At 46.1% G+C, this 7369-nt stretch overlaps 1 long non-coding RNA gene across 1 annotated transcript in view; it reads left to right on the top strand.

The window, feature by feature from the left end:
* The window catches only part of LOC141277111 (uncharacterized), a 112783-nt gene that overhangs the window by 990 nt on the left and 104424 nt on the right, over nucleotides 1-7369 (top strand). The window lies entirely within an intron of this gene.

Raw genomic sequence — 7369 nt, 5'->3', positions numbered from 1 at the left:
TAAGGACAGCGACTTCCCCGGGCGAGGCTAGAGCGGCCTCCCGCCAGGCCCCGAGCCGCGTCACAGCGCACTCTGGCGGCCGGAGCGGAGCGGCTTGGCTTCCGTGAGGCCTTGGGTCCCGCTGCTGGGGTGTCTGCACCGCCGGCGCCACGTGGTCCCGGAAAACAGTGACAACACAGTTTATTGCCGTTCACAGCGCTCGACACGCTTCCTTCATTTAATGACGACGGACCTGACCGAAGAGGTAGCTGTTACTACTGACATGAATGAGCTCAGTTTATAGGTATCAACACGTATAGACCTCAAAAACGTAAAAAAGCAAGTCGCAGAACTATAGGTATAATATGGCGCCGTTTAGATAAAATTTTAAAATACACAAAAGCATACGATACATTCATTCACAGGCCTTCACATCTCAGCCCTGGCTCGCTCTGAATCCTGGTCTTCACCGCCATGGGCAGGGCAGGGTGGATCCAGCATAGGCAGCCAGAGGGACAGAACTGATTAGAAAAAACAACGGGCCAACTATCTGAAAGGCTAGACCCTATCAAAGGGTCTAGCGATACATTCATTCACAGGCCTTCCTCTTGAAGGAAGAGGAGGTGTTTCAACATCACGGTATGTAAAAGTTTGAAAGAATACACCAAGGAGACTTCAGTTCAGGATCAGGAGGGCACAAGAGGATATTTGCTCTTATGGAGGGAGTAAGACAACTTCGTCATATTTGCTTCATAAAAAATTACAGATAATATTAACGATTATCACCATTCTGGGTGTGGGTCTCTGTCACATATACATTTAACTTTCTCATTAGAAAGCTAATTTGAGTCGCTGGTATGAAAGGTGGATTGGAAAGGACACTCCTAAGAGGTAGGGAGACAAGGTCAAAAGAAGGCTGACACAATAATCCAGGCAAGAAATTCTTGGTTGTCTGAATTCAGGTAGAAGTAGCAATGATGGAGAAAAGGTTACAGATCTGGGACATATCATGGAGTAAGAATCAAAAGTGTTTGGTGATTAAATGCAGGGAGAAGTAGAAAAGGAATCTGAAATAATTCCCAGTGTATCAGTTAAAATTGGGGTTGTCTGCAGATAACAGAGACCCAAAATAATCGGCTTAATCAAGATAAAATGTATTTCTCTAGCATAAAAATATGGAGATGGGTAGTCAAGGGCTGGCGTGGCATTTCTGCCCCACAAAGTCCATTTCCTGGTCACCCTCTGTTAGACCCAGAGGAAGTGTTTCTGGGATGAGCTCAGAAAAGTCAGCCCCCAGGGCTCCAGGTAGATCCAGATGTTCATTGGATTCTCCTGGGTGAAAGGGGGCAGGAATGTCTAATAGTGAGGAGGTCCTGAGTCACAGAGAAGTCCGTTCTTCACCGTCCTCAACCCTCATCATCGTTTGTATTATTATTTTTAAAATTACTCTTACCACAGCTGGGAATTCTGCTGGAGTCATGAAAGCTGACTGGTCACCAGGGATCAATAAAGACAAAACTTCGCTGGCAAATCAGTAACCCCTCTCAACCCAAAGGCCCACACCCTCCATCCCAATCCTGGTGAAGTAGTGTATCATAGAACTCTAGAAACAGAAAGGGCTTTCCGAGCTTATTCAGGACGGTGCTTCTCACACTGTAATGTGCATCGGAACCACCCAGGGGTCTTGTGAAAATGCAGATTATGATTCAACAGGTCTTGAGTTGGGCTTACGATTCTGCTTTTCTAATAAGTTCCCAGATGAGGCCAGTGCTGCTGACCAGTGGACCACACTGGAGCAGCGTAGATCTAAACCATGCCTTGCAGCCCTTTATAGATGTCACAGGAAGCCTGTGTCCCAAACTCCAGACTTCCCACTATATATATGGAGAATCTGAGGCCAAAGGAGGGAAGTATTCCCTAAGGTCACATAGCCAACTATGGTTTGAGACTAGGAACAAAAGCACAGATTGAGGCTAGATTCCTTTTGCCAATTTCAGTACCAAATGCAGATAGCTAGGAGGATTCCCTGATCTATTCCCAGCCTGGAGTCAGCTCTTTGGTGGCCTGTCCAGGAATCATCTTGGGGCTTTTGCCCAGGCCCAGGCTGTGGATTTGGTGCTGCAGGTCAACCTCAGGCAGCAGGTAGAAAAGATGTAGTCTCTTCCAGGCCAGGGGACTGAAGACCCTTAAGGAAAGAGAGCTCAGCACAGACTCATACTTTTTTGGGGAGCACTCTGGCCATCACCACCTGGGGGAATGACTGAAGCAGGACTGGATAGAGGGAGGAGCTGTGTTGCAGCAAGAACAAAGGCTCTGACGCTATAACGGCCCTGGAGAGTGGTCCTGAACCAGGGCGAGGGGGCCTGGCTTTTGTACCTGTGCATTGACTTTCTGTCCTGCTGCGTGACCTTGCCTGGCAAGTGAATGGGTTCAGTGGAAAGAGGGCAGGGGATCTAAGTAGCAGCCCCCAGCAGCTACTATGTAGATATTTATATAAATTATATAAGGAGAGAGTACTTATGAGGGGCCCGCGTGTACATGGGGTGTGTGTGTGTGTGTGTGTGTGCACATGTGTGTATGAGTAGCTGTATGCCTATCTTTGGAGTCTATGGAGAATGTTCATGTGCACTTGGGGTGACTGTTTGAATGTGACCTTGTCGTGTCTTGCATTTGTGTGCACATGTGGAAGTCAGTGAGTGGGGTGTGACTCTGTGCAAGTGTCTAGGTGTGCCCTGTTTGCATGCATCCTGAAGAGGACAGAAGAGGCCACCTGAGCCCAGGGTAGGGGATGCTGGGCTGCCTTAGTGGCCTTGGGTGGGGAGGGGATGGTGCTGGCTGAGGGCCACCTCATCTGAAGAAGCAGCCCTTCCTTTGGACTGACTGGGGCCTTTTATATCCCCTCAACCCTAGTCCTCCATGCCCAGCCTGCCCTCGGGAAATGCACAGCCTTGGAAAAAGAGCTTGGGGGAGGCCTGAGTGCAGGCACTCCTGCTAGCAGGAGACGGGGTGTGTGTGTGGGTAGTTTCTGGTGTCTCTGCCCCTCCTCATGGTCAGAGGGCATCTTCAGAGCCGCCACAGAATGTACTGGTCTTTGGCTGGTGGACCCTCTGGAAACCTCTCCCACTGGCTCACAGAATGTCTCCAAACACTTATCTGTGTGTGTAAAATCACTCTGGAAAAGCCACCCACCTCCACCTGATAACGGAGGATTTTAATAAATGATTTTTTAAAATCCTTTGTTAATGTTGTCCATCTGTGGCTCCCCGTGTGCACCCCCTGGGTGTGTCTTGATTCCCCTGTGTTCCCTGTGGTGTGCTTCACATTCAGACGCCTCACCTGAAGGACGCTAATTCCCCTGTCAGCTGGGATCATGACTAGCTCTGGGTTCTGGACCAGCCCTAGGCTTATGCTGGCCACTTGCAGGGAGGATGTGCGGCAGACATGGCAGCGCGCGGCCTGTGTATGCCATTTTGTGCGGGAGCTGTGAGGTGGGTATAAGGAAGTACGTGCCCATAGTGTGGAGGTTCTAGGAGCCCAGAGTGGAGAGGGGTTGCTTCTGGCTGGGGAACCAGGAGAGGTGACAAGGAGGAGGTGACACGTGAGTGGATCTTGAAGGAAGAGGAGGTGTTTCAACATCACTGTCGTCTGTACTTCATGGCTCGGTGTCTGGGAGGCCAGGGCTGGGCCCAGTTGTCTCCCTCATTCACATATGTGTGAGCTCAGGCCCCAGCCAGTAAGGTGAATTACCCAGGGCCACACAGAGCACCTTTGATAGGGTCTAGCCTTTCAGATAGTTGGCCCGTTGTTTTTTCTAATCAGTTCTGTCCCTCTGGCTGCCTATGCTGGATCCACCCTGCCCTGCCCATGGCGGTGAAGACCAGGATTCAGAGCGAGCCAGGGCTGAGATGTGAAGGCCTGAACTTATTCCACCCACAGATCCCAAATATGCCCTCCCATCATGACCTGACATGCTCAGCGTTGAGTCATGTCTGACTTGCCTACCCATTTCCAGAAATCCAAGAGTCATCCTTGATCCAGCTCTCCATCACCTCCCACATTCCCCAGTTGACCTCGAGAATATGTCTGGAATACTACTACTACTACTACTACTACTAAACATTTATTCCCTCATTTATTCCTCACAATGATGCCAAGAAGTTGGTGCCCAAAGTCTATAGCCAGGGAGAGGCTGAGCTGGGATTCAGGCCCAGCTCTCGTTACCACAGGAAGTAGAAGCCACCTGCCTCTCATCCACGTGGTCACATCATCACAGTCCTCTCTTGGGTCACACCAGAAACCCCTCCTCTCATTGGACTGTTGGACTCTGTCTTGCCCCTCAAGAAATTCCCCATACAGCAGCTAGCAGGATCCTTCTAAAACATATCACCACCCTAGGAGGACATTGCAAAAAAGGGCAATTATAAAAGAATATGCAGCATCTGCCATAAGACTGTGAGCATCTTGAAGGGCAGAACTGTGAATTGGGGTTCTCTACGTATAAATGTAAATGCAGATGCCACTGCCAGAGGAGTGCAAAACAGAGACACCCAACCTGGGATGTCAAGAAAAACCGCCTGGGTTTTCCAAAGAAAATATGCAGATAGCCAATAGGCACATGAGAAAATACTCAACATCACTAATCATTAGATAAATGGAAACCAAAACCACAGTGAGGTATCATCTCATACCTGTCAGAATGGCTATCATCAAAAAGTCTACAAATAACAAATGGAGAGGATGTGGAGAAAAGGGAGCCCTAGTGCACTGTTGGTAGGATTGTAAATTGGTGCAGCCATTATGGAAAACAGTATGGAGGTTCCTTAAAAAACTAAAAATAGAACTACCATATGATCCAGCAATTCCACTGCTGGAATTGAAAGAAAACGAAGAAACAAAAACAAATGTGAAAAGTTACATGCACCTCAGGGTTCATAGAAACATTATTTACAATAGCCAAAATATGGAAGCAACCTAAGCGTCCATCAAGTGATGAATGGATAAACAAGATGCAGTATTTATATACTAGAATATTATTCAGCCATAAAAAGAATGAAATTCTGCCATTTGCAACAATGTTGATGGACCTAGGGGGTATTAAGTTTAGTGAAATAAGTCAGAATGACAAATACTCTATATTATCACTTACATGTGGAATCTAAGAAAATAAAACAAATGAATGTATATAACAAAACAGAAACAGACTCACAGATATAGAGAACAAACTAATGGTTACAAGTGGGAAGAGTGAAGGGAGAGGGGAAAGATAGCAGTGGGGATTAAGAAGTATAAACTATTATGTATAAAATAAATAAGCAATAAGGATATGTTGTACAGCACAGGGAAATATATCCATTGTTTTGTAATTTAAATGGAGTATAAAAATATTGTATCACAGTGTTGTACACCTGAATCTAATATTAATATTGTAAATCAACTATACTTAAATTTAAAAAATGTATGTAAAAAAAACACCTGGAGGAGGAAACACTTGACTTGATCCTAGAAGAATGAGTACAAGTTTATTAAGCAAAAAAGGAAGGATGTTACCAGGATGAAAGAGCAGCACTTGTCAAGACCGGAAGACATCAGAGAACGAGGTGCAGATAGTCAGACATAGTCAAGGTGGTCTCAGATATTACAGCACAAATTGGGGAGGGGCAAGAGATGTCCCACCAGCAGCCTGATGTTTTCATGGCAGGGTTATCAGACCTTTTGTACAGAATAAGAAAGTATCTGAGACCCATAGAGTCACATGCCTGGCTCAAGGTCACAGATTGGTAAAGTCAGAGCCAACGAAGTCTTCAGTGTTCCTCTTCCTGCAACCGTGTGGTTCTGACCAGGTGAGGAGATTCAGACAAGCCCCAGACCTCACTCAGCTGACAACAGGAAGGGCAGGGAGAGGGGTGCAGTCAGCAACCTCAAAGCCAAGGCTAGCAGCTGCACTGGGGAGATGTTCCCTGTGCTCAATAGTTAACAGGATTTGAGCTTCTGCTAAGCACAGTTTGGAAAAATAGAAGACAGTGTGTGCATTCACAGCACTTAGTTCTCCCAGCTAAGTTATGCTTGAATCATGACAGACAGATACACACACACACACACACACACACACACACACACACACACACACACACACACACACACACAGAACAAACTTTAACGTCACACTTGAAGCTGTTCTCCTGCCTTAATCTAAGCTATTGTGTCTGGCTCCACTTCCAGGCCCAGGTATAGCTCTCATAGATTTTGTTGGTTGAAGTAAACCCCTTAGCATAACTTAAATGAGGGTTCTTGTTGATTTTTTAATTATTAAAAAAGAAAGAAAATATGAGGATCGTAATAGTCCAAGCCACTGATTCAGTGGACACAGATTGTCCCCAAAGCTGGAGAGAGCATGTCCCAAAGAGTGAGGGTAACCTCAGTGTGGGCACTGACCATGAGGGGTGTGGTGTCGCCTCCTTGAAAAGACCCAGATGGGCTTGAGATGTTCCCATCTCCAGCTATTGCTTGTTGGAGGGTAGAGAGGTTGCTGCTACACACTCCATTGCACCAGATGGACACTACCGAAGGCTATACGGCCAAACCATGGAGTTGCTGGATCAAAACTGCCTTCAGATGCCATTTACTCAGAATGAAACAACATTCTCAAACTGGGTGAGAACACAGGGACCACCTCACTTAACTCCCTCACTTCCAGATGGAAGATGCAGGATTCGATATGGAAGATGACTTGCTTCAAATCAAAAGTGAGTTCATGGGTTGGCAGAATTAGAATCCAAATCTTCCAGGTTCTAGACCATTACTCTTATTGGGTTTAGCTGTTTAGAAGGCAGAAAAAAAAAAAAACCTTCTGGTTCCAAGCTTTTCTTTCCATCTGATTATTAAAGAAAAGGCTTCCTGGGAACAGTGGAAAACAAGGTGTTGGTGGCAATAAGTATGTTGGGAAGCTCGTTTACAAACTTCCAATATCATTGTTTTTGTGCACTTGCTGATGGGTGTATATTTTACTGGTGTGGCTCTGTGTAAACACCTGTCAGTTGCTTATGCCCTGTGACTTAGAAGTGACAGATGTCAACAAGAAGACCATCTCCACTCACACCTGAGTCTGAAATTACAGAAAGAAACATTAGATGTAGGTAATGATGGCAGAGAGACAGAAGATTGTTAACATTGGAGAAACTTAGATCACCTGGTTCAGTATTTCCTACGATATGATCCATGGGATGCTAATTTGCTGTCATGAGGAAAAAGGGTCCTGTGGTCAAATGACTTTTGGAAACTGTGGCTTCATTCAAATTAAACAGGTTTCCTTTCTGAGGGCTTCTCAGAGTTTTTACTATATGCATTATAGATTTCTAGGGGAGATATATAAGATGCAAAGTTTCCCTGACTT

The sequence above is a fragment of the Tursiops truncatus genome, chromosome 19 (assembly GCF_011762595.2).
Source record: "Tursiops truncatus isolate mTurTru1 chromosome 19, mTurTru1.mat.Y, whole genome shotgun sequence".
Taxonomy (NCBI): domain Eukaryota; kingdom Metazoa; phylum Chordata; class Mammalia; order Artiodactyla; family Delphinidae; genus Tursiops; species Tursiops truncatus.
The sequence above is the reverse complement of the archived record's forward strand: the minus strand, read 5'-3'. Positions and strand labels throughout refer to the sequence as shown.